We start from the raw sequence: 13301 nt of genomic DNA, 5'->3' as shown, positions 1-13301 counted from the left end.
CACAACCCGCAAAACCACTTGGGAATCTGGGTAGAAATATCAGAACAGGGCAGAGGAACAAATGGAGTAGGGGTGAGCTTTTCAGGACAGTGGCTCGCTGTCTGAGTGTGTGTGGGGGGTGGAGGGTCAAATGTAGTTGCTTGATATCTATATCCTAGCAACTCAGGGTGAGTGATATCTTGTACAGCTGTAGCTGGGGATTGGTCAGAGAGCTGGCACAAGCCCCTCCTATTTGTAGGGTAGCCTAAGAAAAAATACCTAAATTCAAAACATCTCTCAAACTTTCTCCACTCTCTGCACTTCACCCTCCAGCACTTTAATCCAGACCTGTTTGTTTATCTATTATATTTATATATATTTTTTGTTTTTCATTAATTGTATTTATTCATGTAGTTCATGCACAGTCATTGATACATGTGCCTTTGTGACCCGCTGGCAGTTTTGAAGAGCTCAGCAAAGTGAAGTTTGGCCCGACAACATGAATTCACCGTACACAGCTGTGCAGTATTGCCCAGAGTTTTCCTTTCATCGGTAAGTACATGCTGTAAAGGCTGATGTGTCTTATTAGTTTTTGTTACATTACAATCTGTCTGAGACCGCTTGACTTTACACTTAATTTGTTAAAGATCTCAAATCCTGAAACAGTATACTCAGCTTAATCAACACATATGGCATGGATTTAACACATGGTACGAATATTGGAAATGTGTATTCATGTATAATCTTTTGCATTTATTATTACCCTTTACAACTGAAATTCTAAACAGAGTAAAAATGAAGCAGATTGACATCTGAATTCACTGAATTTGCTGGGAGTCTCCCTGGTCTTTGTTAGACTGGACTACTATTCAGACTGTCTGGAGGTGCAAAATGACCTGAGAACAGTTGTGTCTGCCTGGATCCTCAGCTGCTGCTCTATCCTGATATTTATAAGTGTGCCATACTTATGGCAACAATGCTTGCGTAGAGGGCCATCAGGGCTGAAGTGGCAGACAGATACATGACACCCCGCTCGCCCGGCCTACTCCTTACTGTAGAGCACATTTGGCCATTTCAGTGGGAAAGCGCATAGTAGTTGAAAAGATTGCAGTAATAGAGGGGCACGCTTGTCCTTAAGTATGTCATTTTATCTGATGTAGTTCATTCAGTCTGAGCAGAATATCTATATCTTGTCCCATGAATGTATTCATGCCATATGAATGAACTATGTAAGAACTGTAGCATGTTTATGTCAGCAGAATGGACAGATGTGTGACTAATCAAGCTATTCAAAATCGTACTTTCTGTCCCAACACTTGATTACATGATGTCAATGTTATGGTGCATATTTGACACCGGAGACAATTAATCAGTACTGTTACTGGTAAACCACTCTGAATGTTTTACTTTACGTAAAACAGGCTTTCATGAATATCTTAAGATATCTCAGAAATCATATATTTACCCTCTCATAGGTGGAGAAAATGGGTCTGCTCCTCTCTACTAAATAGCACGGTAAACTGAATGGTTACGTGCTATAGGCCTGCTATAGGCATTGGGAGAGGCCTTGAAGTGGACATCTAGCTATATATCTACATACATACACACATACATAAATACATATATCTCTCTCATATATAGGCCTATATGAAGGGTTTCATTCCAAAATGCTACATATCCATTTTCCTACCTGAAATTCATCAGGCAATATTTGAAAAACGATTCTGTCCTCAAAAAATGAACTATTTCATAAGCAACTGTCTTAAGATGCATCCTAATTTCAATACTAACCCATAATGTGCTTAACTGGGTGTCTTTTTTTTTTGTTTGCTTTACAAATGGTGGATATCTCATTTTGAAACAAAACTCATAATCTAATCTAGTTATTGATTTTGCAGGTGATCAGACACATAACGCTAACATTTATGTAATCTTGATCCCCCTCAAATGATAAAAAATCATTACCATTATTCTAAAAAATAATCATTCATGATTATTTCTTGGGACTCAGTAGAGGAGAGTTTGCGTCTGTATTGTACTATAGGCCTTCTGATTTACATTACTGTATTATTGTTTGTGCCTCAGTTTAATTGGGACATCCTGGTTATGATTTGCATTTTCATGTTTGCCAGGTTGACATGGACATCTGTCTTCCCGCTGTGTGTGTGTGTGTGTATATATATACAGTATGTGTGTTGTGTGCTGTGCTTCTCACATTTTCTGCTATTCCTCATTTGTGTGCAAACCCCAAGTGTGCTGTTCTGCACTGTCAAGACTGCTGGCACACTGTTTAGTGTTATTCTGTTCAATGTCTGGGAAGCGTTTCACAGCTCATTATCATAATGTCACAGTGTCCTTGTAGTTGTGTTCGATGACAGTATGTTTTAACAGTGTCAGCTTGCATTAAGTTGTGAGCTTTGACTGAACAGGAGTCTGACTTGATTAGGCCTACAGTAATCGATTAATTTATTAGATCTAATTCACGAGTAATCAATAACTACAGCGCTACAGCACTAGAGCTGAGCTACAAAAGTGTGATGACATTCAATAACACCAGGTGCTCATCTACTGCTGTCGATTTCAGTTTATTTTTAAGAGAGATCACTTGCCACTGCTCTTTTAACAAGGACTTTGTATTGTGTGTTCCATTCACACAAACATGCTGAATACATATTATATGGGTATATAGGTTTTTCAGATAAAAGCTGTTGCAAATGGTGCGTAAATCTGTTTTTGGGAAAGCAGAGGGAGAGCATTATATTTCTCTGTTTTCTGATTTTATACAATTTTAAGTAGGATTTATGAAAAACGTGTATCATTTTAGTCTAACCTTCCTCTCCTCCTATCTTGTTTTCTTTTCATTCCAAACCCTAAAGGAGTTTTTATCTGCCCTTTCGGCCCAGAGGAACTGACTTCAGACTGTTTCACTTGTATAAAAGTACGGGGATGAGAGGAGGAGAAACTTTGGGGCTTTCTATTGTTTAGCAGTCATGTCCCTCTTCCAGCCGGGGCTGACAGATGAGAGGGAGAAGGGCTTAGGTCTTTGAACAGGTGATTAATAAAGACACTGGAGAAGGCCCCCGATCGGCTGGGCTGTTTGTTTTGATTGCATTTTCATCGGTCGGTGTGCCCAACCTGCCAAGAGACAATGGCCGTCCCTGTTTAGCGGTGACCTCTGCCCCAGTCTCGTCTGGAGGGGCTTGCTCTGTCTTTAAGTGGATGCTGAACAGCCTTCGCCTCAGGCTCACTGAAAAACTCTCTGAGTAACCAGACACCCAAAACCAGCAAACAGCAGTCAGAACTGGGATAAACTCATCTGACTGGTGTTTTAGTAAAATAAAATTCCTTAGGGTGATGCAGAGCTCAAAATGCTCAAAGAGAGAGTTTAAATAACAGATAGATTATTGAAATTAATTTTTAAAACTAAATAAATGTACAGTAAAGGGTGTGCGTAAGTGTGAAATAATGAATTCATATTTTTTTATTCATTCATACTGTAATTATCAAAAAACCATGAAGTTAAAGCTTAAGTTTCCCACTTTATTTAAAGTCTTGACTTGAAACATTCTTTTCTGTTTTGTGGTTGACGTTGCACTTATTATGAATATCTGTAATCTAAACTCCTACAAACAAATCTGTAATACAGATCACCTCAATGTTTGAACGTCTATCTAGTTTATTACACTATAAATATTCCGGCACCCTAGGGAACCAAGGGAAAAACCTGGTGCAGCCAAAACTCAAGACCTGTGACCTGTGAGAGTCAACATGAGTGCTATTGCAGATTTAAGCCTTTAAGAACCCTTTCTAATCTTTTCAAGTATGACAAAGTCAAATATTATAAAGCCTATGAAAATGTACAGCCAGGGAGAAATGGTCAAAAATGGTCTTACTTTGTTCTAAACACTTTCAAGTATCATTCAGAAATATTACTTAGCATTTTTCTGAGTGACTCCTTTAAAACTGAAAGTCAAAATCAGCAAAGAATGAACAATTATGTCAACAACGGCCAGTTAGTGGGACATGGCTTCAGTGACAGACAGAGAGAGAGAGAGAGAGAGAGAGAGAGAGAGAGAGAGACAGGGGAGACAAATCTGAGTGAGATGCGGTTAGTTGCATTAGTTGGATGGCAATTCCACAACATTGTATTTGCAAATGTGTGTTTGGTGGAGAAGGGTAACACATTTTAGTCTGGGCAACATTTTCTATAATGTAGTCAGGGAACAAAAGGTGAGAAATTGTAGGTACTGTACCAAACCATAGACACTTTGCTCACTTCATCATATAGTCATAAACCTCTGGTACCCTGCATATTGTCACTGTTGAGTGAAAATAGCCCTGTTTTTAGCTTGAATACAATGCATTTTTCACATTACCCAATCAGTTTTGAAATGGATTTATAACCTCAAGAGGTTGGAGAATTTACTCAATCCCTAGAGAACCTTGTAAATTGTAATCCTTCAATTTAAGTTAAAACATGAAATCACAACTGGAGTTACAAGGTTTTCACACAACAGCAACATGCAGGACTCCTGGATACGTCTGCTGCGTTCCTGTTGCTTAGCATCAAAACTGATTGATTGAGGTATTACTGTTTACATCTTCAGCCTGGTAGTGTTATTTCAAGCCAGCCTGCACTCTGCAACCTGGGACTGAATCCACTCAGCACCTGCTGACTGATCTCTGTGTTGTTATTTAGCAGAAATGTATAATAAGTGTCACAGTGTGCAGGACATCAACAGGTGTAGGCCACAGCTTTATTATGGCCCCTATAATGAAATGCATCTATAGGCCTATCCTATGCTGCTGTGCATGTTGAACCGGACAGGAACCACATCCTTTTCAATTAACAGCAACACAACCACACCTATTTTACCTGCAGCCTACCTGTTTGTTTTCTACATTCATCCACCTCATTTTCCCCTCTTACTCTGCTGTCCATTCCCAAAGATTTATCTGCATCTGCTACGCTTTAGATCTATTCAGTAGAGCTCCTTCTCCCACACTGTGCATCCTCTGACATTAATTCCAATGGGAAGGAAGCAAAGTGATAATAAGATTGGAAGGGCTTGAATAAGATTGATATATCATCTGTAATGAGTGAGGAAATATACATAATATACATAATCATTGCAAGGTTGTGTAGCATATGGTATTTTGGTACATTTTATTCAATAGACAAGGTGCTGTAATAGTCTGAGGCAAGGCTGTCTAAAGAATAATTATAATAAAAATATGATAAAGAATAATTGTGCAGTATGTCACTAATGTATAAAAATCAAGAGCATTGTTTTAAGGTCCGTGTTATTATTGGACGTTGAAATTGATATTCATTATGTTATTATTAAAGATGATATTGAATTGTTGAACAAACTGTAAAAAAAAAAAAAAATGAGTAAAGAAGGCAATTATTAGGCTATTAGGTTTGATACAGTTGTGTAGATGTTCAATGAATTTGGTGTATAGTGATAGAACATTTTAATTAACCTACGTTTTACAGAATTTTTCAAAAATATTTTGTAGGCAATCAAATGGTCAGTCTCTGACCTCCCGCTGACTTTGGTTGCCATGACAATTAATGAGGGCGGATTAAGCTCAGAGGCAATGAGAGAGCAAATTCAGTCATTAGATCGAGGATCACCTATACGGGTTACTACACAAAAGGTATGCGGATTTTATACATATTTATCTTAGAATAACTGTAGACGAACATAATCTCTAAAACATATCTTGGATTTAGAGCACGGCAACTTAATTGAACAAGCCTCACAAAGTGTCTCTGCAGCTAGCCAGGCTGCCTCCAAAATCTAGGCCTAACCTAAAGTTAGCTTGATATTGGAATTGAGATAGCCTATTTGGTGGATAGAATTTTTCTTTTTTTTTTGTAAAATATTTATGATTACTGCAAGATGAAACACAATTTACACCCACTTGTTTAAAATATTTACACACACTCATAGCCTAATTCGTTTAGCGTATCTCATAAACTAGAGGCCTGTTCTACACCTTTTGCAGAAAATGCGAAGGCTAGATGAAATTTGAGTAGGCCTATGTGTTTCTGTAATATTAAAATCTGTAGGCCTACTTGTAAATTGTTATTCCTCTACCAGTAATCACAAATATATTCATCAATGTGTTTTTACAAGTTTGTTTTACAAGTTATTGAATATGGAAAAACCGAATGAAGTCGCCTGTTCAATCAGTGGTTGTAAAATGGCCGTCACGACTTCTCCCAGTCAAAACCAAGGAGGTCAAAACACATTGAGCTGAAAACTGCAAAAGCTTCTAAACCCATTATAAAAACTCCAATTAGCCTTCATTAATTACTAAATCGGTCGACCTCTAATTATTAGCCCTACACCTCCCTTCATGTTTTCTTTTGTCTTCTTTTTTTCCCCAAAACCCCAACACTTGCAGTCGCTCTTTTAAAGTTCCTGCCTAAATTATTTGCCTCATTAGAAATGCCTGTGTTTGTAAGTCGGGTATTAATATCATTCACCACACAGTGTCGGGGAATTCCGAAGCCTTAAATAGTGCCAGCTTCAGATTATGCCCCCCTCCCCCCTCTCCTCCCCCCATCCCCCCAGCCCGTCCAGCTGTACACATACCAGAAGTTGCAGCAGTGCTATCATATAGACTGCGGGGGGAATTCCGCCCGTCGCAGACAGCAGCGTGCGCCACTTCAGCAGGAACAATGGCAGGCTCAGCTCTAAGCAGGTGTAATGTTTCAGGGGAGCAGGTCAAAGTGCCTCTGTCTGAATGGTGCATAATCACCATTATGTGTAGTACAAATATTCAGCATTATGCAGGCTGACTTCTGCACAATGGAAGTGTCTTCATGAATGGCTGCCAGCAGGACTCCTCCTCTGCCTGTCCTCCACTGGCTGGGTGGCCAATTGGTCACTTCAGCCCCGCAGATCAACATTTATTTTGAATGTTTACTGACATCTCAGCTTCTAAAACCCTCATAAATACCTCTGTAAAACATAGACTGTTTAATGAACGGTAAAATGAATAAGACCTTGGTTGATTGTGTCACCCTGCAGACTCAGGGACCCTTCATCCCGTTTGTCCTGGACAGAGAGCTCATTCCTCACCATGTCCCAGAATCAGACAGCACAAACAACGGATTTCCTCAGCCAAGATGTATTCAACCAACTGCTTGAGATGCTGGACCAGTAAGTGAACACAACATCACGCCTTGTGCTGTAAATGACAAGACATAATGTGGACTTTCACACTGTACATCAGCAAATCAATTATTTTCATAGTGTTGCCCGTCTCCCCTGGGTTTCAGATCTGCCATTCACACAGTGCAGCCCATTGAGCTCAACTTCTCAGACAGTCCAACAGACGGGCCGGCAGGAAACACCATTCAGATCAGTATGGACTGCATCACCATGCATGGGCCAGAAGAAACCCTCTCTGTAAGTAGCTCTGCTGTTCAAGCAAAACACCAGTTATACTGATTTTCATATTTTCTTTTCTTTGTTCATCACTATGAATTATCTGCTGCTTCAGACCTGTCTAGACCACATAGTGTTGGGGGAACTATGCAATTCAAAGTTACATGACTCACTCATCCTCATAGGAACCCATTCAGTTCAGAATCCCATCAGCTATCTTATTGACAGATATTATTGTTAATCTAAAACCATAATCCATTGATGCAAACTGAGCAGTGTCCATTTTGTTTAAAGAAATAGGTTCCTTAATGTTTCAGGCAGTAACCTTTCTCGAAAATTCCTGGTTAATTAGTGCTGAGTCAGTTCGCTCAGTAGGAGCAATACAGTGTTGGAATTGATAAGTTTAAAATTTTATTTTACCAATATTATTTATTGTTAAACCTGCCAGTTAGCCAATACTCTCCCTATGACTCGTCTGACCGAGCATCGTATGAACATTTTTCAAAGGTGACCAAAATATGTTAATGTAGATTTCAACATGGTCTCTGTTGAACATGGAATATTTTAAAAAGTTTTACAGGAATTTATCTAGTTTACTTAGCCTGTCTTAATGAATACGTTTACGAACACAGATTAATTTCACTCTGACTGGTTGGGACTTTCAGTGGTAAAACCCATAAGTTGTATAATACAGCGCGCACATACAGCTGGCCATTTTCGTATCAGCAATGGAATTTCCCATACAAACTTCTGAAGATGTGCTGTAAACAGATGTGCTAGTTTATCTGTTGTTGTCTGAGATGTGGCTGTAAGGTGATGATATTATCTCATTGAGCCTCAGCTGTGCTTGACCTGGGTGGCCCCTCTGAGACAGGCGGTTCTCAGAGTCTGTCGATGGTAGAATGTGTGTTTAGGCAGTCACATGCCTGCTGATGGGCTTTAAGTAGTGTAATATGAGTTTACTATGATTTTGGAACAAAATGAGTTGAAGCATGGATAGTCGGCCGGTTCTTCTAGGCCACAAGTGGCAGCCAAAGGAAGACAATAACTCACATTTATAGTCAAGTACAGCACCGTGAAAAGCCTTTTTGGCATTAAATGTGTTTAATTCTCAGTGTAGGAAGTGTGTTTGGCCTGTAGTGGCGGACATAGTATCTTTGTCAGCTCTGCTACTGAAAGATGATGTGGATGTTCCCCTCCCAGTGTAGGAATGCCGTTGTCCAGCCAGAGTGGAAAAAAATAGCAAATAAAAATTTTGTTTAAGGAGCTGAGTAATGCTACCCTGCGCATCCCCCAAGGGGGCCTGTGCTCTCTTGAACTGGTGATTAATGTCCCCACCCCCACCTCCCACTTTCCTCTCCACCATGGAGGGGCGTGGTGCGGTGATTGGCACGCCAGCAACTCAGGCAGCATCCGTGTGGGGCTAAGAGCTCGCTGCCATGGCAGCTCGCCAATCACCAAGCCCCGATCATTATTACCCAGTCAAGCGTCTGTTTTGATGAAAGGCCATGGTGGGCAAAACCACCCTCCCCCACCCCGCCCCCCCCCCCCCTCCACCGCTGCCAAGGTGTGCCTCTTTCACGAGTCATTAGAATGCAACTCACTGTTTAGTGCCCTGGGGGACTTATTTGTATTGTGTAGGGTTTATGTTTAATCTGAAATTCCTTTTTCTTCTGGATTTTTTTCTATAGCTGCAGGGCAACAATTTAACGCAGCACCTGCCTCTCTAGCAGAGGTCCCAGCTCTCATCTATCAGTACGTGTCTTCTCTACGCAAAAGGTGGGGGTGGCAACAGGGGGGGAGGAGAAGAGCAAGCGCAGGGTAGAATAACATGAAGGAATGTGGCAGAAACAGTGGCAGGAGAAACGCTATATCCTACCCCAAACAGCTGATTTTACACCCAGATAAAGCTCTGATCAGCTGTGCGTGGAAGACACAGTGTTGAGTAGAGAGACCGAGGCCTTTTCAGAGCTGGGATAGAGTTTAAACAACTTTCCAGCAGAGTAGCTCAGTCGACAGAGTGGTTCTGTGAGATCTAATTGCATGTTTGTGTTTGAATTCTTACTTTTTTCTTTCCACCACACCTCTTGTGTCTTGTGTGTGTGTGTGTGTGTGTGATAGCTGCTGCTGCCTGGTTCAGTGCCTGAGCAGCTAAGCTGTCTTTTTCTACCATTTACTAAGTATAATAGAATTTAATTGGAAGTCAGACTCTGCTGAATGCTGCCATCTCAAAATGAGCTGTCAGGTGTGTTGCAATCATTTCCGCTTATGATCGAGTCAGCATGGGATGTTTGTTTTGTCATTGTCAAAGCATTTTATAGCAAGTCATTACATATATCTAAAAAAGGTAATGTTAACTGAGTCCATGTCATCTCAATACACAGGCATTTTAGGTAACATTTTGTCTGTGCAGTCTTTTCAGTCCAACACTATTTTTAGATTTTTTTATTCAGTGGTAACCTAACATAAAGCTTGACTTTAAGTAAAAATGGATTATTCCTCAGGCACTTATGCCATGTTTGATCCAAAATATTAGTCAACATGTTCATTGAATACACAACCATAATGAGCTCCTCTTTTTTTGCCAACCCCACCAGTTCGCCTCCAGCAGATTAAGTGTTTTTAAGGTGTAGTACCATGGAACAAGCGCTTGCCACGGTCCACTTGAATAACTGTTGAATCAGTGGGGCCAAGTAAGAGACCCGGTCCCGTTGTGCATGTGTGGCTGCTAGAGCAACAGCCCCTATTGCCCTTATCTTTCATATTTGTACTTACCTCTTCTTAGACACGGCTTAGCCCTACATTGATACCAGAGTGTTATACCATGCCAAGTTCAACTGAAAACCTTGCAGGACACACCCTTTCTAAGAGAGAGCATTAAAGAATTCTCCAGTAATAATCCCTTAATTGGGGTTTTTAAAACACCAGTCAGCTATATAGAATGTTTTTGTGATAACTGATGTTATCCCATAAATATTCAACAGGTGACATTCAGGGTGATTGCCCCCCTGGAGCTGTTCGGGTTAGACTGGCCTGGAGTGGGTTCACAAAAAAAAAAAAAAAAGCAAGCTCCGCCTCAATTGGGTTGTAAAATGGTCAATTTCTCTCACAATGCAGGTGTCAAGGATTTTTTTGTCTTTTGTTATGAAGTGAGAAAGGTTGTCCAAAACATAATTTAAACCATATGATTCATCATGAATTGGGTTTGTGATAGAACATTTTTGTCATATCAGAAATTCGGAAGACGTTAAAATAGAAGTTAAAATAAAAACAAATTAGTCTTTGATGGGACAAGTTTAGGCTAGAATATTTGTTTACTCCTCAGTGGGGAATTAAATGTATGAAGAGGACAGTATTGTTAAGGAAATTGAATATTGATTCATGAACATTTTTGCCAAGTTGGAGTTATCCAATCCAATATCTAATTATGGTTGAGGATGGTTGATTTTCCATCTCATCAATGCATATATTGACTTGATCGTACCACAGTATAGTGTGTGAGGATGTATTAGGCAGGAACATATTAATATAATATAGTGAAAGAGAATTGAGATACATTGTATTCCTTCACCTGAGGCAATGTTTCTTAAAACTGCTTATGAGTGCTAGTTTAAAAAGAGCAATTCAGCGTGTTGATCAACAAACTGAGTGCAAAACAATCACCTAAAATGACTGAAATTAAATTGACTGTCTAACACTTTTGGGCAGTTTACAGGGCTTGAGTTTAACACCAGACACGCCAAATGCTGGTAAATGTTGGCTGTGGCTGATCTGCCAGTTCTACTGGACACTTTGGCATGTTTGACTTGAATTTAGTCAAACTTTGTTTAATGCATTGGCCTAGTATAACAAGTTTGGTCCTATTTAACAACACTGTCAGTACTTGGTGGCAGTCGATTGGCAGAGATGTAAGGAAGTCAAGCCATACTCTCTCTCCAGTGACTGCTTGCGTCCGTCAGTGTGGATGGGAGCTTGCACTGTTTTCAGGGCAGGTGTCTGTGCCCATAGCAGCCTGACACTTGATACTAAACTAATCTAGCTGACTTACGGAACAGGGAAAAAACTGAGCAAAGCCTCTTTTGTCTGAGCCCCTAGATCTACAGATCTTTAGCTGCTGCCTGTCCGGCTCTCTCCTGAGGTCCACACAGCTCTAGCTTTTGAGTTAATGGTGCAATTAATGGAAACTGCGATGTGACCATGCTCTCTTGAGTATATAGCTTATAATTGTTTGGCAATATGTTCACTGGACTGGTTTTGAGGGTCTTAATCATGATCCACAGCCTTAAGCTAACACTCTGGCCAGTGTATGACTTTGTGCTGCAAACAAGTGTCAGGTTAGGACTGCTGTTGATTTACAGGCCCACTACAGTTTGTGGCAGCCAGAGCTGCGGTTGCAGTGTTTATCCTGTTCATTTTCATTTTCATTTTCATTCTTAATTTATATCGCAGCAAGATCTGATTACTTTGTGAGGCAGAAGGCAATCATAAAGCCAATCTGTCTGCCAGGACAGATACACTGCACAGTAAACACTGAGAATGAGCCTTAGTTGGTTCCTCGGTATATTTTGGAACCAAGTCAGTAGTTATGAGGTACAATTGCTACTAGATTCAACACACGTAGGAAGGATACATAGTCTAAGTCCAAAATATAGCCTGTCCTTAGTGATCCTTATTTGAATACTGCTGCCATATACTTTAATACTGTAGGGCTCCACCATAACAATGAGTGCCCTAACTTCTTTTCAACACAGCTGACAATGTTGTTTTAACATAATTAGAAGTTTGTTTAGCTAAACTAATTATCACCTTCAAAAGGTTAGGCTAGGTCTTCATTGAGGCCTGGTACCCTGGGAGGCCGTTAGATTGGGCTCTTTAAAGTGTTGCTTTGCTTTTGTGGCCAGGCTGACCTGTGGGCCCGTAGCCCCGGGGCCTGAGCAGGGTGTGGCCGCTGATTGGAGACATTGACTTCAGGTCATAGATGTGCTTAGTTTAGTAACAGCTTTCAAATCATTCGGACCATAGGGCAAGAGTTTTAGCCCCTGGCTCTCTAGGAATAGAATTTACTCCTACTCTATTGACCAATCTCCTCCCTTGTCGTCTGCCTCTCCTAATAACACTACTCACTCACGTTTACATCTGCAACAATGCTCCACTGTGCCATTTCTCCACTTGGATCACTAACAATTCTGATCTCTGTATTCTGCTTACACTTAAAGATAAAAGAACAAACCTACCTAGATTTTATTGCTTGTATAATGGATAGGTCTATGAGGATTAGGGGAATAAAATGGTTCATGTCACAGCAGTGTATAACATATTGCCATCCGCTAGGTCTCAATAGTTGTAAATGAATGCTTTTCAACATCAAATCCACTGGGTCTAAATCTAGCCAATTCTGTTTCCCAGCTCAGATATGGAGACATAAGTCTGTACAGCCAAGATATTTTGTTCTTTCATTCATGAGCACTTTTTTTTTTTTGGAACTAACTGTAACATTACTAGAGAGCCAGACGGTCAGTGCGAGCACCACTGCAGTATCTGAGACAGAATGCATTGTTTCCAAAACAGATCTACACCAGTCATCTCTGATAGATACAAGCAATCTACAGGAGTCACATTGTGTTTCTTGGGGCCTCTGCATTGGGAATGCTTAAGGGATGCAGGGGGAGGGCAATTCTTATGCAAACTAGCTTGGTATAGTTCATAGTCTGGGTAACAACACCAGAGTTCTCACTTTGGGGCTTGCTGGCCCATTGGATTTTTCTCTGGATTTTACCCTGCATTCATTTATTATCTTTTCTTTACCCTTTTTACTATAATTCCCATTGATATTAATTTTCTTGGTCCATTCTAGGGAAATATTGTGATATCATCTACCCATTTGTTAAAAAGGGATACATTCCGTGTCTTTTAATA

This window comes from Centroberyx gerrardi, chromosome 9 (assembly GCF_048128805.1).
Source record: "Centroberyx gerrardi isolate f3 chromosome 9, fCenGer3.hap1.cur.20231027, whole genome shotgun sequence".
Classification (NCBI taxonomy): Eukaryota; Metazoa; Chordata; class Actinopteri; order Beryciformes; family Berycidae; genus Centroberyx; species Centroberyx gerrardi.
Note: the sequence above shows the minus strand (reverse complement) of the source record.